The sequence below is a fragment of the Sturnira hondurensis genome, unplaced genomic scaffold, assembly GCF_014824575.4.
Source record: "Sturnira hondurensis isolate 20B ecotype Veracruz unplaced genomic scaffold, ASM1482457v3 Scaffold0009719, whole genome shotgun sequence".
NCBI lineage: Eukaryota > Metazoa > Chordata > Mammalia > Chiroptera > Phyllostomidae > Sturnira > Sturnira hondurensis.
In genome coordinates, this window is record NW_028082350.1 from 1,971,350 (window position 1) to 1,999,052 (window position 27,703).

The 27,703-nt window shown below is 35.1% G+C and overlaps 1 protein-coding gene across 6 annotated transcripts in view; it reads right to left on the bottom strand.

Moving 5' to 3' along the window:
* ZBTB20 (zinc finger and BTB domain containing 20) overlaps positions 1 to 27,703 on the bottom strand; it is an 826,710-nt gene that overhangs the window by 765,312 nt on the left and 33,695 nt on the right. For 2 of the 6 annotated variants that reach the window (XM_037057416.1, XM_037057414.1), the window contains exon 1: positions 20,484 to 20,660. The exons of the other annotated variants lie outside the window; for them this stretch is intronic. The gene's annotated coding sequence lies outside the window, so the exon portion shown is untranslated. Of the gene's footprint in view, positions 1 to 20,483; positions 20,661 to 27,703 lie in introns of those variants that run through there. 6 annotated transcript variants of the gene reach the window in all.

The window sequence follows — 27,703 nt, forward strand, 5'->3', positions numbered from 1 at the left end:
AGGAAGCAGAAACACCTCTTAAATGTGAAAACTAAAACGCCTTATTCTTGAGCCTTAGTTCTTGAGGTGAAACAAGTAGGAAGAGCAAAGTAATAAAAAATTAAAACTCATTAAAAATTAGAAAACCAAACATTCTCTTTTTTACACAGATGGGTTCAAAGATAAAAATGATAGACAAAGAAAAACTGACAAGCAAAAAGCAGCAGGCACAGGAGAGATAGAGACACATAAACAAAGAGACAGAAATGAACCAGTCCTTCATTAAAGTGTATACATGCTGGTCCACAGAATACATACACACATCTACTGCAAAGAGTAATTATATTCAGATTTAATTTAAACAAAAACAATATAAACTTTCCTCTGGCCATAAAGTAAGAATAATAGCACACCACACCTCAAAATCAAACAGGTCTATCTTTACCAGCAAATAAAATTCCTGTTCAACCCCAATGATTTATGGATCCTATTTATACAAACAATATTATATATAGGAGCCATTCATTCTTATAACAAAAACTCTATGTAAATGTAGAAAACTAGGCAGTAATAGCCACAAAACTACATATGTATAATCCTTATCTCTTTTTTCACTTTCCTCTCAGCCTCTAACTATTTTACCATTCACACATACACTCTATCAAAATATGTACTTCTTTCCCTCATCATCTTTCCTTTAGTAGGACTCTTCATAAAGAATTCACCATTGGTCATTACATCCATATTTTCTTATTTGACCTACATTCCCTTACAGCCTACAGCTTATACTAAAACCAGAAACCTATGAAATATCACTGTATCTGTACCCACACATTCTATCCTGAGTCTTTCTACCACCTTTAATTTTTGTTGTCATAGATTGTTATCTCAATTATCTCACTATATTGTTTTCCTGAAGAAAATATTTCAAAATTTCTATAGAAAGCACCAGAGAGTCAGCCAAAAAAAAAGAATTCATGTTTAGTTCCATAACTTTTTCAGTGGCAAAACAGTTAATTAGGTCCCAATGCCTAACATGGTAGAAACAATAAAATAATATAACTTAATCCTAGGGGCATTTTAACAATTGGTTATACCCATTAAATGATTTTAGAATGCTTGACAAAAAATACAAAAAAAAATATTACAAGGCAGTCAACCACCCAGCACAATTAACACTTAAGTTGACTTAAGCAATTCAAGTTCATTTTATAATCCCAATGTTGTACATATTGTCCAGCAGCCTCATCACCCTACAGCATGGGGTCAATGACATATAGCCCTACAGGTGTGTACCATACAGGACTGCTATGTCACAAAGCCCAAGTGCTCTCTCTGTAGTGTAGAATGCATTTTAGAGAATAAATGATGATAAGAATTTTGAATCTTTATGAAATCATATTTAAAATACATAAATGAAGTTTTAAATATATTAAATAAATATATCAATATGAAGTTTAAACTGTAGCTGAGAATGTACTCAATTTTATCTTAATTTAACATTATTCGACATGCTCAAAACAAAACAAAATATAATCGACGATTTCTGGGAAACCTAAAACATGCTAATCTAAACATTAGCAAATAAAGTGTTAAAGTTTTTTAAACTTTGTTAGAACTAGAGGATAATAAAATAAGGCTGAATATACAATAAAATGGTATTTAAAGATGAGAAAGAGATAGTTACTTCAAGTAATCACCAACTTACTATCACAACTTAAAATAAAACTGAATCACCTTCTTTATGAAGTTTACATGGGCTTTATACAGGTCAGGGGCAATTGTTACAGTAGTATTTATGGCTTGTAAATATTCTGGTTTATCAGACTTATCAGACAGAATCAAGTGTGCCTTGTAGAAGAAAACCTAGAGAATTTAGGAAAAAAAAACACCGAAAACCCCCCAAAAATAGTGGTTGCCTATCATAACAAATATCAACTTATGTTTTGAAATATACATTCATTTTAATTAGTAAACACTTAAATGTTTGTTTATAGGTCATTAATAGCTTAAGAGAAACTGGGAACCAAAAATCAAAGTACTAGCAACCATTGTCAAATCTCTAAGTTCAGAGGTAAGTGGAAAAAGATGAGAGTTCTAAAAAAATCAATTAACATCGACATTTTCAAGAACATGTTGCATCAGAGAAGTATGGAAAAAGAGGAGGCAGAAAAGAAATAATCTTAGGTAAACATCAAAAGAACCAGAATGCTAAATTACCAGTCTGCTATGTTCAAATAGCTTTCCAAAGATCCATGGACATATGACCATGACAACATTAGCAAAAAGTACAAAAATAGGTTGAGACTCAGAGCCCACCTACCCTCTCATAAATGCCACATCACAAAATGTAATGATTAGATGGCCAAATTTCAACATCAAAGGTACACTTGGCATTTGAACTAGTTCTAAGAATGACGGTCTTTGTTTTCCAGTAAAAGCTAATAAACCGAGATTTGCTTAACTCTTTCCTATGGTGGGGGCAGAAGGGGGAACTTCTCAAGCATTACTGACATTGGAGACTACGTATCAAAAAGATAGCTCATCATTTCCAAAAAAGATATTTCATCCAGATTGCTCTCCAATCTATGAAATCTGAGATGCCTAAGGAGTCTTCTTTGTGAGAGCCTTACAAATATATCCAAAGATGGTGAGTCCCATATGGCTCTGATAAATGAAACCTATTACTGTGAATTTCAAGCTCTTCTTTAAAACAAAACACTACTGGGTGAATTTGGTGTTCATGAAATAAAGCACTAATTGCGTGGCCTAACAACACCCTGAATCCTCTCCCTAGCAGACATTTTAAGTTGTGCCAAATTGGTTTTGGGATGTGAACAAACATCCCGGAGCCAGACTCTCACATGCACAGCCCTACTCCCTGGAAGTAAGTTGGACACTCTGGGAAACTGCATTAACTCTTTCAGACCACCAGAGAACCTCTCACTAAAAAAAGTCCTCTTTTAAGATGAAAACAAGTCATTTCATTTAAAGTTAAAGAAAAGTAAAAGGTAAAATAGCAAAAAATGATTTTTGGCCAGTTCAGCACTAAAGTATCCATAGATATTAGATAGCCCCTACATATATACCCCAATGATGCTTATTTGAATGCATTCAGATATTCTTATTATTCTTTTCCTATGTGTGCACAATTTTTAAGACCTTAGTAAGAGTTGTACACATTCAGAAGAGGAGAATTCCTTTTAAGCTTAATATGCCACATTTGCTTCAGGCAGAGAGATAAGAAATTTTTGTTTCTTTGGCAACCACTTTCACCTTATTATAATAGGAAACTTCTCAAATTTTTGTTTTACCACATGAGATTATAATTTCCACACTAGAATTTTTTTTCTATGGTCTTTCCAACCTGGTTCAGAAAGATGCCTACATCCGTGGAACTGTGTATTTAAATGGCAATTAATCTAATACCATCTCCCTCATACTCAAACTTAAAGATAAAAACAATTTTTAAAAGTCTCTAAATGTAAAAAAACAATTGTAACCACCAGCTTCTTCTTTGTTCCTTTTTTCTTTCTCCTAGTCTTAATTTCTTCAAAAAAAAAGTAATTTCTTAGGATCAAGTCGTTACTTTTTAAGGGAGTTTTAATTAAGCATTCTATTTCCAGTATGCTATAAGAAGTATAATGTTTCCTCTTTTAGCTCACTGATAAATATCTTGGATTACATTGGTCCTCAAGGTTATCCCAACTCCACTGGCTATAATTTTATACTTTTAGGTTACTGTCATCCTACAAATCTCCTCTTTCATCTTAAAGGCTTACTAGTAAAGATACAGATTTTTAAAAATTACTTTTGGGGGGTAGAAAATAACTAAATGCCCATGAAGAAGAGTTTTTTAACCACTTCCAGTTTAAGCCTTCTGAGATATTTCTTAGAGAACCATATTTAATTTCCTGCCAACTGGTGTGAGTTTAAGAGTACTACCAGAAGCCTATGCTCCATTTCTATCAAAGTGTTATATTTTAACAATTAGCCTCTATGTGCTGCTACCTTAAAGAACCACTGCCACCTCCTCAGGGCCTAAAAGGAAATAAAATGCTAATTCCAAGTAGATAGGACACACTTAGCGAATCGAACATGTGGCTGCTTCTGACCTCACTTCATTAAAACTGCAATTCTTAGAATAGAAATCACGTCTGCAAATGGGCGAATATGAGAACATATACCAGGATCTCATTGGGATTTTGAAGCTCTGTATAGCCCTATGTATTCCCTAATAAAAATTTAGTGGGTATGTTGGTATAGTACAACCTGTTCATACCATGTCTGATATGACAGCATCACTTCTAAGATAAGTTAGTTATTGGTAACCAAATAAAAGTCATACTGTATTTGAGTTTGTTTGGTACATATTGGGTTTGCCAAAAAGTCCATTTATTTTTTCTGTAAAATATAAGACACATTTTTAAAAATTTTCACCCATAACTTGATTGATTTGGATATTTTGAGTATGTCAGCTATCTCCCACTATTGGCTTCCAGTGAGTAGAAGCGAGGGATGCTGAGAAACATCTTCTAATGCTTAAGACAGCCCCACAACAAAGAATTATTTGGCCAAAATGTCAATAGTACCAAAACCTTCACAAACCATCTGCAATATTAAAATGGCTACACAAAAATTCATCAATTTTGGTAAGTTTTTTTAAACACACACTGATATGACAGCTGTCACCATACAATCTAACAAAATTGTTTTGAATGAAGTTAAAGAGAACTAGAGCCATCAGACAGAAAAAAACAAACAAACTTTTTTGCTTACCCAAAGGATACTAATGGCTTAAGAGGTAAATGGCAATATTCATCAGCACCTCAACATCAGAAGTGTTTTACCTATTTTTTAAAGCAAATATTTATCATATCAAAGAGAATTTGACTCAATATATACTTACAACTTTGGCAGAGTGATACCATGACCAAGAAACAATTTTCCCACAAGATCCAGAGGGGATATTTGGGACAGTTACAAACCCTTTATGAAATACTGAAGTTCTGTCATATTTCTGTCATAAAGAAATGACACCTTTTCCTCCTTAAAGCCATATAATGACATCAATTTAGGAGAAAAGTATCAAAACTTAGTACATTTCAAAATCTTATGATCAACTGTAATCAGAACTTTTAGAAAGTAGCCTATCCTTTAGCAGGTGCCCCCCACATTTTTCATGTTAAGATCTCTGCCATGAGCTCAGCCCCAATTTATTCAAAGCTATTTTTATCTTCTGGTTTCATGTTCATTACGTACATAATCCCAATAAAATACAGGTAGAAGGCTTAATATGACACATACTGACCTCACAGTTCACCTAGTTCTGTGTGGTTTTAATAGTCAAAGTGTATTTGTTCAATCAGCTTCTAAATCTGACATTATAAGCAGAATAGATTTTTTTAGATGTTATAAGATAGTAGGGAGGAAACATGGAAAGGAAAAAGAGCAGGGCAAAGATATTACAAGGGCATCTTGATCAAGAGAAACTAGACTGTCCAGTTGTCTTTTTGAATATATTTTATCAATTATGCTATTACAGTTGTCCCAGTTTTTCCACTTTTGCCCCCATCCACCCTGTACCCACATTCTCTCCAGCAACCCCCTGTCTTAGTTCATGTCCATGGGTCATGCATATAAGTTCTCTGGCTACTCCATTACCTATACTGTTCTTAACATCCCCTTGTCTATTTTGTATTTACCAATTTGTACTTCTTATTCCCTGCACCTTTTCCCTCCTGCCCCCTCCCCCTCCCAGCTGATAACCCTCCAAATAATCTCCATATCTATGATTCTGCGCATGTTCTGCTTGTTTACCTAGTGTTTTTTTTTTGGTGGGGGGGATTAGATCCAGTTGTTGATAGTTGTGCATTTATTGCCATTTTAATGTTCATAGTTTTTATCTTTTTTTATATAGGTCCCTTTAACATTTCATATAATAATGGCTTGGCAATGATGAACTCCCTTAGTTTTACCTTGTCTGGGAATCACTTTATCTGCCTTTCTATTCTAAATGATAGCTTTGCTGGATAGAGTAATCTTGGTTGTAGGCCCTTGCTTTTTATCACTTTGAATACTTTTTGCCTGCAGTTTCTTTTGAGATATCAGCTGACAGTCTTCTGAGAACTCTTTTGTAGGTAACTCCAACTTTCTCTTGCTGCTTTTAAGATCCCTCTTTTATCTTTAACCTTTGGCATTTTAATTATGATGTGTCTTGGTGTAGTCTTCTTTGGGTCAACTTGTTTAGGACTCTAGGCTTCCTGGACTTGTATGTCTATTTCCTTCACCAAATTAGGTAAGTTTTCTTTCATAATTTTTTCAAATACGTTTTCAGTTTCTTGCTCTTCCTCTTCTCCTTCTTGCAAAGCTGTAATTCAGATGTTGGTATGTTGGGAGATGTCCCAGAGGATGTCATTTTTTAAATTCTTTTTTCTTGTTGCTGATCTGATTGAATGCTTTTTTTCTTCCTTATGTTCCAAATCATTTATTTGAATTTCAGCTTCATCATTGGTTCCCTGTGGATTTTTCATTTCACTTAACACAGTCTTCATTTCTGCCTAGATCTTTTTTAATGCTGCTGCAGTACCCAATGATTTCTTTGAGCACCCTGATAACCAGTGTTTTGAACTCAACATCTGATAGGTTGCTTATCTCCATTTCATTTAGTTCTTGTCCCGGAGTTTTGTCTGTTCTTTCATTTGAGCCACATTTCTTTGTCTCCTCAATTTAGCAGCCTCCCTATGTTTTTTTCTGTGTATTAGGTAGAGCTGTTCTAAATCCCTGTCTTAGTATCATGGCCTATTGTAGAAAAGTCACCTGTAAATTGTGTGGGGTGGAGCCATAGGTAGTCGCTAGGGTAGGGCAAACCATTTTGCTGCTTTGTGGCTCTGTGGGGGGGAGGGCTCGATGAGGGAGACAATGGCACTGACTGGTCTCTGGAGATTGCCCAAGAGGAAGCTGTCTCCCCAGCACTCACCCCCTTACCAGTCACATCACTTTTCTTACCTTCTCCCCATATGCCTTTTGTGCCCTCCCAGCTATTGCCCTGGTGCGGAATCTCAGAGGCAGTAGGTCTGTGTGAGTTCTAAGTCCCTTGTGAGCCTTTTAAGGGAAGTCTCTTGAGAATTCCTAAGTTTCTTCTGCCACCCCCAACCTCCATTGGTTTTTGCTGCCAAAAGTTACAAGGACTTATCTTCCTGGTGCCGTAACCCTGGGCTGAGGGGCCAGGGCTGGGATCGCTGGCTCCCAAGGTCTCCCTCCCAGTTTTTATCCACCACATGTGAATGAGGGACTGCTATCTCTCTGCACCTCTTATGTGTCTCTCTGGGTCTCGGTGTCTCCACCCCTCCTACCAGTCTGGGTGAACGTGGCTTCTTTAAATGGTTGGTTGTCAAACTTCCATACAGCTCAGTTTTCTGATGAATCTGGGTGAAATTTGTTTTGTAGTCTAGTTGTAATTTTTGCTGTAGTTGTAAATGGAGGCTAAATAAAGTAAGCTTCCAGGACCAACCCCAACATTGTAATCTATTGTGAAACTTTAGGTAAATTATTCAATCTTGTTGACTTTTATTTCTTAATTTGTAAAACAGGGGTAAGTTTCAGAGGCCAAATGCTTTATGCATCCCTACACCGCCTAGGATCTTTTAAAATTTACTCCATGAGCCAAAACCTCACCCACATGCCATCAGTTATTTTCCCTCCTTTTTCCTGCCTCCTTTGCCTCTGCAGAGAAATAAAATTAGCAGTCAAAGTTAAACAAATCCAGTGGGCAAGACAGGCTTTGGTTTAAGGAAAGGGATGGAGTAAGTTTGTTAAAGTGCTTATTTGGACCCAAAAGGTTCATTGTTGGGATACTACCTCCCACAACTAGCCCCACTGGAATTTTTCTCAGGAAAATGGATAACTGTTTTAAGATAGACATGCCCTTTAAGCTGGTCTCAAATCAAAATAAATGTAGGATATTCAAAAACACCCTACAGGATTTTCCCTGTGGAGCCTAAATAAATCACTGACCAAATTTTCCAACTTACGCTCTGCTACTAAATAGAACTTTATTTTAAAACTCATGTTTTGATGTCTACACCTGAAAAAGGAGTATAGATAAAGTTCTTCAGTTTATATTTTCACCCTTTTTTTCTCATGATAGCATTCATTCACTTGATAAAATTTAAAAGAATGTCTTTTGGGAAAAGACCACCCTTAGAGAAGAAAGTTGAAACAGAACCCAAATTTCCAATAAACTTGAAAGTCTGCTAACGACAACACTAAATTCTCTAGCTAGTGATTTTCTGGTTGTTGTTTTTTTTAATGTATCTTTTAACGTAATTATAGAGGCATTAAGAATATCCCCAAAATATATGCATACCAAAATATATAAAATCATGACTACTTTCACACCTAAAAGTTACATTTCAGGGCTCTTTAAGCTGTTGATACCCTATTGCATTTAAAGTATTATTAAATCTATAAAATGTGTAAACATAATGTTTTTAGTAGAACATGTAATGGGTAAATGAGAAATTGCAATCTTTTGTGCACTACACTGTGTACATAGGCTGTCATTTTATACTATGAAAATATCAGGAGTGGCTCAGGAATCAGCTTTTAGATTTTATGAAGCACTGCTGTATTGAGTCTATTTATACTGTCATCAGATTGTAAATGTAAATCAATTATTTTAGGACCAATAACAATGGCTATGCCATGAAATTGTTGTGTTTCATGGCAGATCCTAATAGATAAGATTTAAATTTTCATTCAAATAATCTGTCCCATCAAAGTGCTTCAAATCTCAAATAAAAACATAAACAAAAGATTGTTCATGTCGCCAACTTCCTTAAGGCATTATTCATTTTTAACACCAAACTTCAGAAGACAAAAAAATTACTGGACTGATTCAGTGTGGCAAACTGGTTTGTTCCCCACAAAGGAAATGAACTTAAATCCCACAAAGTTTAATTAGCATTTAGTGACTGCTACTTATCAAATGGAGGAACAACCTGATTCTAGGGGTTAACTGTAAAGCAGAGCCAGAAATTACATACACTGGTTAAAAGCACTAACTTTGCTGTCAAAGTTAGATTGAACCAGAATTCAATCCTGGTTGTGCCACTTACTAGATCTTCACCCTTGGGTAAATCACTTAACTGTCCCAGTTATGGCTTCATCTGTAAACTGGGTAAAGAAATACCTCATAGCAAAGGTACAGGGGTTAAAAGATTTGTTAAGACAATGCTCTTTAACAGTTCAATAATTATGATTACTATTAGTAAGAACCCTCTGACTGCTGACAAAATTTGAATTCTACCTCCAGCTAAAAATTATTTGTCAATGGAAAGTGTTTCCAATTTATTTTACATGTTATAAGCAATAATTGTTATACCATGTCAGTAATGCATTGTCAGGCCCTCAAAGCTAGACATTATTGTTTAACACAACAGGAACCTGGTAAAGATTTACTGAATGAGGGGGAAAAGTATTATGATACAGTAGAAAGAGTATAGGGTCTGAATCCTGGTTTTGACACTTAACAGCTATGTGACCTTAGCAATTTACTCTATTTGCTTCAGATATCTGGTGGCTTGGTGGGGGAGGAGGGAGGTAGTTTATCTATACCATAAGGAGAAAAACAGGTATAAATTAAAGCTATTGTAAAGATTAAATTAAGAAATTTATCAAAAGGTGCTTAGTAACTTCAATTTTCCTTAATTTAAGGGTTATAGGGCAAGAATGGTAATTGCTGCTTTTCAAGCCTAAACTTTTCTTACATAGCAGTTTCAACTTTGCCCTTCCATGTAAAGCAAGTTTATGTTTAGTTTGAAAATAATATAAATGATGAAGATGAATTCAGGTACAATAGGAAATGTATGTTAACAATGTACCCTAAAAATAAGAGCAGTAATTTTCAAGCTGTGCAGTATTATTAGAATTTTCGAAGTCGTTTTTGTAAAATATAGATGCCCAAATACTAAACATTTTGATCTAGGATATCTAGAAGCAGAATCTAGAAATGTACATTGTAAAAGCCCCAGCTGATTATGATGCACAATAATAGCCAGGAAAGTAGCACTTTCAATGGTTTTGGACTAGCTAGAACTCAGGATGCCTGAGTTCCACCCGACATATTAGGGGTAGAGTTCAGATATTTGAATTGTAACAAACATCCTAAATAATTCTAAAGCATACTAAAACTTAAGCAGTATTAGACTGGAGCCCAATACTACAAATCAAAATGTATATACAATTTATGAATTGTATATACAATGTATATACAATTCATAAATTAAATTTCATATACATATTTATTGAATTCATAATTCAATAAATTTTAAATTTATTGCCTTCTAAATAAATTATGAATGAAGGGTAAAAAGCTTTATCTAAAGAAAACATTGCCCTGACCTGTGTGGCTCAGTTGGTTGGGCATTGGCTCACAAAGCAAAAGGTTGCTGGTTCGATCAAGGCACATGCCTGCCTTTTGAGGGTTTAGTCCCTAGTCAGGACGTGTACGGGAGGCAACCAACCAATGTTTTTCTCACATCGATGATTCTCTCCCTTTCTCCTTCCCAACCCCCCTCTCTAATAGTAAATAAGTAAATTAAAAAAACATTACTTTTAGGCTCATAAGCATTATTACATGTTTTTAACCCCAAATATAGGAAACTGAGCAAACATCAAGTCATCTCCAGAGAGCCTACTACTAAGAAGCATCCAACTAAGAAATGCCATGAATGTCAGTGTTTTTTTTATTTGTCTGTGTATTTTACTTTGACTGGGGTTTCTGTTACCTATTTCTTTTCATTAGAGCAATAAAAACAGTAAGTGTTATTAAATTGGTATAGGATTTTATTATTTTAAAGGAATTCCAACTATATTATTTCACTTTAGGCATTAAACAGATGGGAAGGTTAAGAATGGTATAGGAAATGTAGAAGCCAAAGAACTTACAAGTGCAACCCATGGACATAAACTGTTGGGGGGGAGGGGGGCTGCTGCAGGGAGAGCGCAGTGGTGCAGGGAGGAGGGGGATGAAGGGGAGAAAAAAACCGGGACAACTGTAATAGCATAACCAATAAAATATACTTTAAAAAATACAATTAAATTCCCACAATAACATTGTGAAGTAGACAAGAAGGGTTACATGTATTAACACTTTTCTGCAAATCAGAAAATCAAGCTTAAAAAGCCTAAGCAACTTGACAGAGTCATACAGTTTGGTAGTGTTTATAGTCATATATGGACTGAAAACTCCAGATGTAAATTCTATGACAAATATCTGAAATTTAAAACTTAGCACTCATTTTTAAGTATTATTAAAAAATTCAAAATAGTACAGAAAAGTCTCTAAATTGCAAGCAGTCTCTACTCTTATACCAAAGCATGGGTTCATTTTGCTGTTGAAATCTGTTGTCATTCACTTATTTTACGGTAAAAAGAATAAAAGAAAATGGAGATAAATTAACCAAAATCAAACTAAAAAATTTAAATCACATTAATCAAATTAAAAAATTTAAATCACACAAAAAAATTGGGATGTTCATCAGTTGAAATACTTACCCTGTTCCATGTGCAGTGTAACCCTCTATACGAATAGTCCCTGAGCCTCGGCTTCCTCTTCTGAAACGTGGGCTATCAAGTAGTACTTTCAAAGGCTAACAATTGAATTTTCAGCTGTCATTGTACTTTTAAAAACCATTAAACCAAAAATACAACTAGAATAATACTAACATTTTTCCAACCCTTACAGAAAAACTTAGTCAAAAGTATTAAAGATTTACTAGCCCTGCCTGTTCATTTTACACATAAGAAACAGACCTGGAAAGGCTAAATATCCTACCCAAGAAAAAGCAGTATATTTCTTGTAAAGCTAGTACTAGAAATACTGTTTCTTTACCCCAAAGTCAACTACAATAAAGACTACTGAATTTGCAATACACTGTTTTCATAATCAAAACCATGTTCAGGAAGGAGCCCCTCATTGTCTGAAACAATTGAGCTGAGGCTATGTAAGTGAGTTAAGTGAATATCTTTTAACAATCCCTGCCTTCATCATCCCCAATTCTAAATTGAACACATCCCTGTTTGTGCCTGAAATTTTTAAGTATTTTTAATATACATTGGCATGAGAGAAGGAATAAAGTGCACACATACTAACTTCTTGTGTAGTAAAAATTGCCAAACACACTGAAATAGATTTCTGTGCAGCTACTACAAAATCAGAACTTGAAATAATGTGCCAACTTTTTGCAAATGTCCTGTTCTTTCCTTTTCACTAACTCATGCATCAGATAATCTCACAGCAACAGGGACACAAGGTGGCACTGTGGTGCTGACATTCATTTTGGGACCCTTTCTAAATGGACAAATTGGAAAGAGGCAAAGGCCCTACTTTGACAACTAAAATCAGTTGTAATACTGGCCTTCTATGTCTACCACCATTAATAGTAGCTGAAGAAGGAAGAAACCGTTTTGCATTTCATGAATATCACATCATGCCTGTATAGAAGAGAACTATTCTCTGACAGTTTCCACAAAATGTTATGTGTGTTTGTAGAAATGTCCAAAGACATACAGTGTAGCTTTGTGAGTTGAAAGTCAGAAGTGAGCTGTTTACCATTTGCAAGGCCATGGACATGGACCACCTCTCCATCTAGTGGCCAGCAGGAAGGAACAGAGCCATAGTAACCACACTGTGCTTCACTCCATTAAAAGCAACTCTTTTATCAAACAATCCATAGGTAAATATGTCACTTTGTCTGACAAACAAGAATTTGGGAATTTTTGCACTCACTGAATCATTAAATAGACTCAATAATATATTGTTACATCTACTTAAGCTGAAGACAACCACCGCCAAAAATTTAAAGTACGTGTTGCTTTCTCAGATCACCTAAATTTCCTTTGTTCTTCCACTATTACCAACCTACAGATATACCTATGTAAAATAAAACCACACATTCTTAAAAAAAACCTAACAAGAAACTTTTCCCTTCATGTCACAGGCAAGGAAACTGAGGAATAGAGAGATTGATTTACTCAAAATTAGGTAGGAAGTGAGGACTAGAAACCAGGCTTCCAGATTTAACCACTTTAAATCCTCTTTACTCTCTATTGTTAATTAATGCCTCTCACACTCCAGGGCAGTACTTCAGTGTTTTTTGTTTGTTTGTTTTCTTACCACATTATAGGGTTTCTCTCAACATACTAGGGAAATATTTTCTAAAACTTTTTATGTACATTTTTAATGCTTAATTGATAGGATTGAAACTACTGTATATAAGCCTTAGCACATCTTCCTATTTATGGCCACATTCTAAGCCAGGTATAAAAACATACTGTTTTTTTTTTTAAACTAATAAATTGTTCACATTCATTGACATTTAGAAAGCAAAGCAACAAGTGGGCAAGGTATGGTGGGTAATGTGCTGGTCAAAACCAGTATACAAAAATGATTCCAGAAAGCCATTGTGTGAAAAGAAACCTTAACTCATTCTGACTTGGTAGAAAGTTTAGAGCTGTTTTTTGTTTTGTTTTGTTTTATATAAAAAGTATTTTACTTTAAAAGAACAAACAGCCACACGCACACACAAACTTACCCAGCCGATCGCTTCATCTGGTTTAATAAAACTCAGGATGCTGCTTTGTGACATGCTTTGGGACTGCCCTATTGGGAAGGCATCTTATCAAAATGAATAAAACCTGTCTATAACTATGAAAATCTGCTCACAGCTCCAAACCCAAAGCTTAAAAGGCAAAAGGTATGAAGAACACCTGGCAGTGAATGTACTGGAAATGTAAGCTCTTCTATTTCTCTTTCTCTTCTATTTTATTTTGGTGGTACCACTGGAATCTGTCTTGGAGTGGTGAAGGAATTTAAGCAGATCTGCTTTGCTCAGACATAGGGAGAAGATAGTGCTGTGTCAGACAGATCAGGTGGCTTTTATTAAGGGTTGGAGAAAAGTCTTTTTCTTTCATTATACTTACAAATTTAGAAGCTTCAAAACCACCCACTCCTTTACCCCCAGCTTTACTTATATCCTCATCTCCATTTGCTTCTTGATCATCTCTCTTCTCCCCTCTAGAGATAAGGTGAGAGGATAACAGACCACTGTTGATTTGAGGAATCAGAAAAAGAAAGAGTTATTCCAGTTCTTTTTGCCCAGTCCAAAGCCTGGGTGATGGATGCAAATAACCCAGAAAACAAAAACATTAGTAAATATGTGCATAACCAAAGCATATTTACTGGCACAAAGGAATTTCAGCGTGTCAAGAGTTAAAAAAAGAAAAATAAAGAAACCCAACACCAAAAAAACATTATAAAGCCACACTTGTGATTATATTTGCCTAGTTCATATTTAAACAATAACAGAAAGGACCATATTCTCACTGTTCAAATGTCTTGGTGTCTAAGAAGTTTTACTTGTTTGCAACAACAGACATACAGTTTTCATATACATACATACATCTACCAGAAAACTTACATAGCCTAAAACATTAGTAGCTTTCTGCTAGTAATAGTAGTAACAGTTTTTTACAAAGTTTTAATCTGGTACCTACTAAGCAAACTGACATTACCTTAATTTTCTCCCAGTTGCATTTCATTTACTGGAAGGAACCTCGGATGATAAAACGAATTTGCCAACAACAAACCCCAGTTTGACTATAACAGTATTTCAGAGAATATTTCTGAAAGGAAAGGTAAAAATAGCAAATATTTGAGGTCATTTAGTAAAAAGAAAAAAAATAAAGCCTGGTAAAGATTAGAGATAAAAAATTTAAATAATTTAAATTCAAACGTGTCTTTTTAAAAAGATTTTATTTATATTTAGAGACAGGAGAAGGGAGGGAGGGAGAAACAAAGGGAGAGAAACACTGATGTGTGATCAGCGGCCTCTCACGCGCTCCCAAGCAGGGTCCTGGCCTACAGTTCAGGCATGTGCCTGGACCAGAATCTAACCTGTGATTTTTGGCTTTGCAGAATGATGCCCAACCCACTGAGCCACACCAGTTGGGGCCAAACATGGTTTTAAAAAAAGTTTAGATTAAGAATTTCTGAAGAACAAAATACTATTACGTATGAGTTGTAACTACTGCCATTTTTAGTTTCAATTTATTGGAAATCTTTTAATTTTCAAAATCTCCAAACTCCAGTAAGTAGTTTTCTATTAATTAAATGCAACTCATTACACTAGTTATATAATATGGAAAGTTTTCAAATAAATTCTTAACATTCTAAATGCCCAATTGTAATATGTATGTTACATTCCTACTCTGAGACAGAATAATTTGGTGACAACATGACTTCTAATGTCAAGAAGGTAAACACATTATGCTATAATTACCACCTTCTCCAACAAGGTTTCAAAGGTAAGACTGACTATTATGAAATTAATAATATCTTCAGTTCCCACCTGGTAACTAGATTTGTCAATTAACTCAACTTTTGCTTCTTATCTCAGTATTCTCACTTGAAGATAAATAGCTGGCTTCTCCTAAATGAAAACAATTATATAACGTTTACATTGGTTAACAAAACTACAAAACACCCTGGGCTGAAGTTTCAGTTGAGTGCCAAAAAAGATTCCAGAAAGGCAAGCTCCATGTCCTCAAGCTGATTACTTTCAAGTGAACTGTAGAATCACAAAATGGCTTGATTCTGCAGTAGAACAGAGAGTATGAAGCCAAAGTCGAACATAATTTTTCCACAGTGCAGACACAGAATACACTCATTCGTTATTACAGTTGAACAGCTAGTGTGTCAGAAAAGCCCCTTTCCTTACAGGCCCTTGAAAGTTGTTTCCAACATGTACTGTAGTGGTTACACATACATGATAGTAATAATAGAAGGCATTTTTTTCCTCCCACAGCCTCAGAAGTTTGCCTATGTTGAAGTCACAAGGAGCTCCAGATATATATAAAAATAGATAAATATATATAATGTATTTACATATAAACTGATATTTATATATCTATAGTATATAAATATATACTCATAATATATATACATTTATAGGATATAAAGTATATATTTATACATTAAACATATAGCATCAATGGTTTTAATGAGTAAATATATGGTATCTGTGTTACAGGAAAACATGAATTCAGGCATTCCCCAGAATTTCTAGGATATAGATATGACCCTAGGGATTTTGGTAAAGAATTAAAAGGATTTTCCTAGTTATTTGACATTAGCTCTAATCCCTGAGGATTCTACAAAATGCTAAAAAATACTTAAGCAATGCAAATACATGTAACACAGGTTTTCAAGAAAATTATAAGTTTCAAGTTTTGCCAAATATCCAGGAATCCTATACATGATTTAAAAGTTTGGAACAATGAATCAAATAACCAATGCTAACTCTAGTAGCATTATAAATAATACCTAGTACTTGTAAAAGATAACCACTGGCATACAATATGAAAAATTACAATATAAAAAATCATTTAAAAGGGTTGGTTTTCAATTTAATAACTCTTGCAAGTACACACTTATTCAACTACTAGTGTTTATTATCCTTCATTTGAGGTATACTGTTCCTACATAAGTAATACTTTATTTCTACAATTTTCTTGCAATAGTTACACAGTTGTACAAATTATTTAGAATTTCTTGCCCTGGCTGGTGTAGCTCAATGGATTGAGCGCAGGCCTGCAAACCAGACGATTGCAGTTCGATTCCCAGTCAGGGCACGTGCCTAGGTTGCAGTCCAGTTCCCGACAGGGGACACACCAGAGGCAACCATACATTGATATTTCTCTCCCTCTCTCCTTCCCTACCCCTCTAAAGAAAAATAAATAAAATCTTTAAAAAAAAAGAATTTCTTTTCTGTGCTATGTGACTTTTCATGCCAATAAGATCCTCACTGATTAAAGAACTTAGGAGAGGCATACCATTTTACTTCTTTTGTATAAGTTCAGTAAAATATATTTTCCACTGAAAAATACAGTTTATTAAAATATCTCTAAAGTGGCCTCCAAAACTAGTCAGCTCCAATCCTCATTATCAATTTTGAGACCTAAAGAGGCTACCCTTGGGACTGAAGAAGAATGGGACGACCAGCATTCAAAAAATGTCAACATCAGTCCTTCCTTTGCCAGAACAGATCAGTAGTTAGCATTATCATCCAGATGCTGATCCCTGTTCCTCCAGGCCCTGGAGCAACACATTTGCTCAGGTTCTGAACCTGGTTAGGCAAGTTCATACACTTGTCCAGTGATACTTCTATATTTATAGAAGGCCAGAACATGTGTAGATAATCACACAATTGGGTATTTATGAAGTGCCAGATTTTATGAATACAGGAATTTGTTAATTAGCACAAGGCCTAATCATTAAAATTCAAAAATAGATAAACAAGGATGTCATTTATTGTTCACATTTCAGGAGAAAGTATGCAGCTGCTATCCTTTTGATGAATGGCTTCTAGAGAAAAATGTGACAAAGAAAAGTATCTGCAAGTTTTAAAATCTTACTGAGTAAAATCCAGGAAATTATTATATAGTTTTTATATTAAAAATAACCATAATGATTTTCCTTTTAGTTTAAAATAAATTTAAACCAGCATGTGCTTAACATTTGAATTATACTGTCTTGCATTCATCTGTTTTTGGTCCTTCTCGAGCTGATGCTGATTTTTATCAGATAGGAGTTAAAAAGCACACACGTCATTCAATACCAAATTGTTTTAGCTACAGGGCATGGCAAAGCATGAAATAACTGCTTTAGAGCACTTCCTCGTGTGGGTGTGTTAGATAACTGTCTGCTCCAACATTAAAGTGAAACACACTGTGACCTGACCAAGACTTCTCAACAGGCAGATCTATGTGCTGATAGAAAAGCCCACCATAATCAGCAAGGCTAGTTAATGAATTTTTCTGGCACTCTACAGCCCTCCTATGATTCAAGCCTTTCAGCTTCCAAACCCCTATACAGCAGAGCATATTGGTTTTAAGTTTATTTATATATGAAATAAAGAACAAACTGACAGTAACCAGAGGGGAGGGGGAAAGGAGATAACGGAGGAGGAAGGGAAGGGTCATCATGGAACATGTATGAAGAACCCATGGACAAAACCAAACGGGGGTAGAATTTAGGTGGGAGGTGGGGATGGGTGGGGCGGGGGGGGGAGTGGTGGCAGGAAAATGGAGACAAGTGTATTCGAGCAATAATAAAAATAATAAATAATAATAAATAAAATAAAGTTATATACATTTTAGAATGTCCTTCTAAGTTTAGATTGTGACAGTCCTTCCCAGAAAAATGCCATGACTATTTTTCAAACTGAAAACATTTTACATCTACTGAAGGCTAAGAATTATAATTCAGAAGAAAACAGATACATATTCCAAAAATCAAGCCAACCTGAATATGATTAAATTTTTACTTTTATTCTTTCTAGAAGGTTAAAAGAAACTTTCATCTTCCCTTAAAAGCCTCTCCATTTTTGTTTGCTTCTGATTAAAATAAATATGCTTAACAATTAATTTTTAAATGTCACATCTGAAAAAATCTGTGACTCCTTCATCCATCCATACATGTATGAGAATATGTACATAAATGCACATATAAGCACACAGGTATCTTGACACATGCATGTGTACAGAAAGAGAGAATTGTTGATGAAGAGATATATGAAATTTTTCCTTTGGAAAAAAGGCATAGAATTTTAGATAGTACTCATCATGTTAATACAGAAAATGATAGATACATGACACCTGCAAACTTTTAACATATTAGTTAAAATTTTTAAACAAATTTTTGGGTCAAGAATCTGAAATGGAGAAAATCACATCTGAAACACCATATACTGAGTAAGCTCTATTAACAGGCACGTTCAACTAACTGCCCCCAGAAGTTCCCTTTTAGGAAAAAAATCTTTGACAAGACCTGACTGAATATACATAGTACTTGTACTACTCTTGGTCAAAGCTGGCATTTCAAGCTTAGAACAGTTTAGGCAATACAAGCAAATTAAAAGTCTGTGAATAAATTTTTTAAAAGAAAGGGAAAAGTACTTTTAGAAACAAAAGTTCACCACCCACCTGGAATAATGGAGTTTTAATAAACATTTTACTGGGTTTAAACCTTGAGTATGTGTTTGGGAATCTGCTCTGATGTCCCAGGTGGGTTAAGAATATTGCTTTATGGACTTTGTGTTGTCAGAGAGGCCTAATGGAATTTTTTAAAAAGCCTGCCACTTCTATTAAATAAATAATTTATTATGAAAAAAAATTTTGTGATTATCAAAGATCTCTATAAAGATCAGTATCCATTTTTTATCATTGATCATGTATATGCTGAAAACATTTCTGTACCTTAGTATCTGTCTTAATTTTTACCAAATGAACAGCAGTTTGCTTTTGAACAAATCTGAATAAAACTCAATTAAGAAATCCATTTTAAATGTACCTATTTACTCTTGAATTTCAAACTCTGTTCTCGGAAAACTCTTCAACAATGTCTACCCGTTGTGAAATTCAACTTTTCCCACCACAAAAAAGAAAAAATATAAAGGGGGGGGGAAGCACTTCAAAACTATGTTTGAAATAACAAATACATTATTTATAATCCCTAAAATGTTAAAAGAATACTTACAGTGGTTGCACAAGATGGCCTGATACACTTCATAGCTTCCACGTTGTAAAAAGATAGCCAGCCCCCCAATCTCTCTCCCCAAGCAAAAATAAACAGTAACATACTAAAAGGAAACTGTCCTAGGATAAAAACTGCTTGTTAAGAAAGTTTGCATTCTTACAAACCACAGCGATATCCCTAGAAAAGTCCATCTGCAAAATAAAAGTTACAAAACAGAGTACCTTATTCCTTTCGAAATATACCCCCAGATGTAATATACAAGTGTGTGATAATAAAAATAATTACTAGATTCTCACCCACCCTGTTAGTACCCATCACATTATGACCATTGCCGTCAAATAAACATACTGGCAAAAAGTATTCAACCTGCTTCAAGGATTTAAACTGTAAATATGGACTTTAAACTACAATATAAAACAAAGAACAAGAGTCTCACTTTAGTAGTACCCACACTGGCACTGCAGCCAAACTCATTGGCATATAACTAACAAAACCCAGTTAGCAATAAATAAGGACAACATGATATATAGACAGACAGATGGAATTGCATAAACAGACAGGAAAAGCAGAGACTAACATACAGAGGGGTCAGTTTTAGAAGAGTGAAAGATACTGATTTATTTGGTAGTTTTGTGAGAAAAATAGGTTTGTTTTTAATTATTTTTAAAGTAATTAAACTGAATCACAAGAGCATACCCTAAAATAAGTAGGAAGAAAATTAGCAAAGAGTAGGCCTCCTATAGATGTTCCAAATTTTAAGCTAGCAACAGCTCTGTCAAACTTAAATCTGGGAATTAAAATCCAAGGAAGAAAGAATAAAAGCACTGAGGGCTAAAGGAGATGATAGGTGGAGGGGGGAATTGAGGACGCAGGATTTTTTTTTTATGAAAGTTATCTGCCCTACCTTCTTCCCCAGCGCTGAGTTTCTCTTCTCATAATCGGTGTCTCCCTGGAAGTACAGTGTGAGTGGTAATGACTGCCTGCCTCCCTAATGAGTCCATTTTCCTGCTCTTGATGTTGTGTATATACACACACTGCAACCTACCTTACAAACCACAGAGACGGGAAGAGAGAGAGAGAGAGAGAAAGAGAGAGAGAGAAAGGGAGGGAGGGAGAGGGGGATGGCAAAGAGGGAGAGACAGACAGAGACAGAGCAAGCGACTGAGAGAGAAGAGGAGAAAGAAAAACAGAAAGAAAACAGAGAAAGGCACAGACAAAGCCCTCCTACCAGACAGCAGAGAGCCTTCCTTCCCCTATTCAGTAAAATGCAACTCGTCTAATGCAGCAACAGGTTCAGTATTGCCAGACTAACAGAGTGAAAAAAGGTATATTCTCTATATCATTACTGCTTGCACATAAACAGTTTAAGAGCAGCTGGCTCCACCTTCTTTATTTATACTCCATTATGAGGAATGTATTGTTTCAGTTCTGGCACACAGTACATGTAATTATCATAAACACATTTTTTGCATATTAGCAGCAAATACTGAAATACATAGCTTACTTGTGTAATCTTTTAAATTTATTTTTTAATGTGAGAGGAGTGTCAACAAATCTACTCTGACAAAAGCCTAGTAATAATCTTAAAGTCAGAGCAGTCTTAAAGGAGGCTCTGAAAGAGAGATTCCATACAATAGGAAAACTGATCTCAGACAAAACTGATAACTGCAAAGAAGAAATCATTGTTCAGTAAATAAGTCAAGACCACAGCAAAATTGCAGACAAAAATAGAATTAAGTTTAATTAAGTACCTAATGGACTGGTACTTTAGAAGAAAGCAGACTGGATTCTTATTTGAAGCACCTATCTGTACAAACATCACAATGCAATGTACTCTGTGTGAACAGGTGCAAAGCATATAGCACACAGTGTTACAACAACAGAAATAAATCCCGTAAGGAGCTTCCATCACGAGCAGGACACAATTTCATATAATATGGGTATGGAACTGTAAGAAACCCCTTGTTCTTTTTTAAAGAAGGAAAATTAATTGAAATGCTTAAAAATAAACCATCATTAAAAGGGAAAAATTGGTTTTTCTTTGCTTGATACCTCTAACCAGTTTTTTTCACATACTGTAATCAAAATAATGATGATACTACAGTCCTCACCCCACCAAGTGCCTCCTACCCCCTTCCCTTACTCCCAGGTGCCGTTTCTCCTATAAGTAATATATTTGCAGCTATGTAATTACAAACATTAGAATGTAATTATGAACATCAGAAAATGGAACAAGTTTCAAACCCTTCCCTTTGTCCCCTAATTTTTTAAAACTAGATTCTGCTTGTTTACCTAGACAACATCTTACTTAAAGTATTTCTGTACGGTCTGGCTATGAGTCATTTAGATGGGACTTAGAAACATTAAAGTGGATGTTAAATATTTTTTTAAAAACTTACATAAAAATATGAGCGGATCTAACCTCAAATCCTGCATTTCAGCATCATTAATTAATTGTATATTAAGTATCTTAATTGTAAAATCATCTTTTCTATATGGTTTAGTGTGTTGCCATGCTTCAAAAATTAGAATGTGTTCCTTTGCATAAACAAAACTACTTTACTAGTAAGCATCAATTAAAAGTAAGTATTCAACCTGGAGAACATTATGTTAAGTGAAATAAGCCAGTCAGAGGAAGCTAAATACCATATGATTTCACTCATATGTGGAACCCTAATGAACAAACTGAACTAACAGGGAAAATGGGTACAGACTCACAGATGAAGAGCAGGATGGCAGCTAGTGGGGGTGCAGGGGAGGTGAGGGCTTGAGCAAAAGGACTCGTGCACGTAGACAACCATGTGGTGTTTGCTGGGGGGAGGCTGGTATAAGGGGACTAAAGGGTAATGGAAAAAAACAATATTCAATTTAAAAAATAAAATTGTTACATCAAGAAAAAAAGTAAGTTTTCATATAATAGCTTAAATAGCTTAATTACTTCAATATATACGACACAGATCAACTGTCTTCTCTTCACAAAAATTTTTTAGAATGTCAGTGAAATCTTGGGTCATGTTCAGAACAGAAAATAATAGTTTTAGCTTTTTTAAGGGTAGATAATATGTAGCAGAAGTTAGAAGGCAATATCCAGCCTCACATTATACAAACTGTCCTGGGAAAATTCTATCAAGAAACCAAGAGTCCAGACCCTCCGCTCACTATGTAAACTGCCAACTCTAGTTCTCTGGAGCTGCAGTTTGTTTTATCCCTCCGCAGGGCATGTGCTTAATAAAGTTGGGGCAGACCAACACAAAAGGGGATGTAATCAACCCTAACTTTTGGTCACATGTCTGAGAAAAATCTTTCCATAATAGACTTAGTGTGCTGAAGGTATCAGCATGCACCTTGTCCCCTACTGCCTAGCCTGGCAGTTCAGGTTTTCTACCATTGCCCTGTTTCTCTGAAGCTTTACTGAAATGTAAGAAGAAAAATGCCACTGTAAAAAGTGCACAACCCTCACAGTTTGACAGACTGATTCAAATTAGATATTAGTATGCCATGACTTTTTAAAATAAGGTTCTAGGTATTTTTGTTTTGTTTTAAACCAAGGAGAATAACAGAATAATATTTGATTCCTACCAGCGGGAGTGAAGACCATAACACTATTCACTTTTCCTAAAGAACAACTAGTTAGTTGAAAAATGCACATCTCAACAGTTTCTCCACATCTTTATTAGGTTCCAACCACAATAAGTGACACATTCTTAGTACTTTCTGGAGTTTGAGATACATTCTCTATGCTGGCACTGGAGACTCATTATTGAATTAACTATAGCACCACATGAAATGATCATCTTAGATGACTATCAGACTCTGGAAGTCATAAACTTATTAAATTGTTTAGTATGTTGACATGCCATGAAGCAATTTTATCCTGTAGAAAGATCAACCCTAAAGTAGAAATTAAAAACTGGTTTAGTTCTCAGCGTCACCACCAGTAGTTTCCATACCCTGGGCAAGCCATGTAACCATCCTCAGCTTCCATTTCTTCATATAAAAAAACAATAAAGTTAAATTTTACATGAAGGAACTGAAGTAGATAGCATAGTAATTAAGATGATGATAGCTAGCATGTAGGTGCTTACTGTGTGCCAGGCACTCTTCTAAGCACTTTCCATTTTTAACTCATTAAATCCAAATAATAACCCTGTACGGTAGATTATTTTAGCTGCATTTTCCAGATGACAAAACAGAGAGGTTAAGTGATTTGCTTAAGATCATACAGTACAGCAGTATTGGGATGTGAATCCACCTTTCTGGTTTAGAGCTCATGTGCGTAACCCCTATGTCATACTGTCTCCCAATAGCTAATTATAACTAAAGCTCAGCCATAAAATTCTGCGGGTATGAGTTAAATGCAACATATCCTGATGATTCCTCACCCTACCTTGACTATCAATACAGCATAGTACAAATTTGCCCTTATAAACTTATACCCAGAACTCTCAGTATACTTGGTTTAAGTTTAGTAACAATATTTAAGTTTATATTATACATTCCATTACCTTTATCACCAAATATCTATAAATATGTGCCTTCATTTGCCTGAACTGGAAAATAACCTATAATCAATAAAGTTATCGACTTATGAAGCCTACTTGCATCATATATAGTTCCAAAAGATTATTCTCAGAATGCCCTGTTAAGGGAGGAAAAAGTTCTATGAAGTTCCTTAGTTCCACTATCATACCTAATACTAATGCAATTATTTAAAGAACTAAGTAAATATTAAATTAAATACAACAAAAAATATCCTGTTTCCCATAGAATAAAAAGGGGCATAAAAGAAGCAAAGGTTCAATTATAAACAATTTGTAAGAGATGCTGATTTCATACAACTGGTGGTAACTTTGAATTATTCGGAGATGTGTTTTGAAGACTGGAAAATTCATTCTGCAAGAAACTATTTACTCTTGCTCTGATCACTGTGCATTGAATAAACATACATTGTGTGCCCACTGCATGCATTTTCAAACTTCACAGGCTGGTGGGGAATAGGCATGTAGATAGTAGTGCAAATAATCTTGCCACTATATAATGTGATATTCCATGTAATGCACCGTGCCCCTCCCTCAACAAGTTAAAAAAATTCAACAAAATAAACAGAAATACCTAAATTTAAAACATGGCTTATGAAAGAGGTGAGTGTGGGTGTGCATGCGTGCCTGCATCCATTCCTGGAGCAGGGGGAGGTACTGAGGTTAGATTGTAGTTTGTTTTCTAACAGTGTCATTTATAGACCCTTTGAGTACATTTTATCTGTCCCCAAAGTGTCCAGTAAAGTGTCTTCCACAAGTATACTCAGGGCATGTTCTTAAATGACTGTAGAAATCAGTGGTGGCCATTGCCCTGGAAAATGAAATTTCATTAATTTTAGAGGTACAATGTACTATGCTTTAACCAGAGATTTGTCTTGTGAAATGAATACTTCCAAAAGCACAATACTTTAAGAAAGGGTAAGATTTGTTTTTTAATTTTGAAAAAGAAAGTTAACTAACTTTCAAAACTCTTTACCACTATTCTAAGTATACTTTTGCCAAATCCCTTCTCAAGTATCATTAATGTTTTTATGTTACCTAAAGCTGAACAGGCAAACTGTTGGGATAGTTTAAGACTGTTCACAACAAGAACATTCCCAAAACATATTTTTATTGCCCAGATTAAAAAGATGAAGGAGTAAAAGTGAGAATATGCTGCAAGGATGGCCAGAACAAAGGTTACTAGCTCTAGTAAACAGGTGGAAAAGCAAAGTCTGGAATTAGTGGAACAAAATCAATTAAGTGCTACACGAAGTACTGGCTTTGTCATTGAGGCCACCAGCCTAAAGTCAGTTTCATGTGGCCTAGTTAGATAATAATCCGTAATCTTGGCTTTAAAATTGTATCCCATCAGTCCCTCCCCAAAACTAGGATTGTAGATAAATCATAGCTTACCAATAGCAGGCCAGTAATATGATTCTAATGTGAGAAGAGATGCATGTCTAATTTCAATTCTAGTTAATAAACACTCACGTTTAAAACAAAAACAAAGCATTACATGTCAACTACATAATTGGGAATGCATTTACTATGCCTTTTGCAGTGTGTAGTCATTTTTCCTTTCTCCACTGGACTGATGAAGGGGCTCTACTTATTAAGCTTTGTCAGCCTAATACCTGGCAAAAACACCGAAATATAGTTGAAGCTCCATAAAATCTTCTGGGATGAATGCATGACAGAACAAATAAACAAAGCAACAATACACTGTATTTATAAATCTTGGTTAATTAAAAACTTTAATAAATTTGTATTCTAAGGATGATACAAAAGCCTGTAAATAGCATTATGAAAATATATTAAAAATCATATAAAATATATTATTTTAAGATCTTGTGAAAAGCAAAAAATGGTTATAGTAGGAAAAAACTATTATACTTCAGCTTTGCTGTATATTTGAAAAATGTCATAATAAAATGCTGAATAAAAAAGGTTCACCCTACAGCTACCCTATAGCTAGCAGAATTTTAATTCACATTATCTCTGAGAATAAAATTCAGCTTCCCTTACATGTCATTTACCCATTGTTTCTTTCACATCTACAATGTAAGCGTTCAAGCATAAGTCTGAAGTTGGCCTTAGTGTTCCTCATAGGACTGGAACCATATCTTTTGAGAACACCTCAGTAAACTAGTTGAGGTCAGGGATTAGGACCTGAGTAATTCTTCTCATGGGATTAAAGTGAGCTGCATAAGAAATAACAATATGAAGGTAGGGGTGCATAGAGATGAAAGGAAATGAGAGAAGGACAAGAAAGAAAGGAAATAAAAAATTTCCAATGTCAAAATGACCAAAAGATTTCTTTAAAAGAGTGATGCCTAATATTAAATTCTAAGAAGTTTACATTTTTCAATGCAAATATTTTACTCTCCAAACCTTATGGAATGCTTGATATAGTCTACAGCCTGCCTTGCTTAGGAGTGGAATGAGGGATACAGGAATGGAAAATGAAGATACTGACGGCCAGAGGGAAGGGGTGGCAGGAGCTGGGTGGAGGTGGGCAATGCAGGGGAGGGCGAGAACGGGGCCATCTATAACAGCACCAACAATAAAAGTAAAGTAAAATAAACAATGACGGTACTGCCATACCTTAACGTCTTTGCAAACACAGAAGCCCCTTAATGAAAGAAAATCCCCTGGGGAGTTCCAAGGAGTAACCAGTGGCACTGTGAATACTGGCCAGTAAATGGCAAACAGTGAATAGTCCAAAGTCAAAAACGTATTTAACGCCCTGGCTGGTGTAGCTCAGTGGATTAAGCATGGGCCTGTGAAGCATGGGGTTGCCTGTTCGATACCCAGTCAGGGCACATGCCTGGGTTGCGGGCCAGGTCCTCAGCAGGGGACACATGAGAGGCAACCACACATTGATGTTTCTCTCCCACTCTTTCTCCTTCCCTTCCCCTCTCTAGAAATTAAAAAAAGTATTTAACACAGAATCACTCAGGTATGGTTATGAGTCAATCACCTTTTCCCACAAATACATGAGAGAAATATGACCAGGTAAATAAGAGGCATAGAATTTCGAGATTACTATGGTTATTATTGTTGTTACTACCTCTATAAATTGATTAAATGGTATACCATCAGAAATATAGAAAATTACTTTCATGACACAATAAATTTTAAAGGATTAAAAATGTAAAGTGTCATTTGTAATAACGCTTTAAAATAATGTGTAGGACATATATACACTACATGAACTCTTACTGCTCCCTGCTCAATCCTTTCCAAAACAATCTAGGACAGGGCTAGCAATAGTCTTTAAAGTTTTAACACTTACATAATAATTTATTCAAATGTGTAGGTTATATTAAATCTGGTAGAAAAAACAAACAGAAACTACAGAGTGTATAACATAGGAAAATTAAAAGTCACAGAAGATATAAAAAAGGTATCTTCATTGCAGTTTTTGTTTGCCCAGCAGATTAATGAAATCACCATTGTCCTGCCTGGTGACTACTACATTGAAAAACTCAGTCTTCATGTTCTTCCAATCTACAAAAGCTATTACTATTAATTAGTAAGAATGTTTCTTAAAATAAAAGCTATTGCTGCTATAAGTATCAGTAACTGTGCTTAGTGCTACATA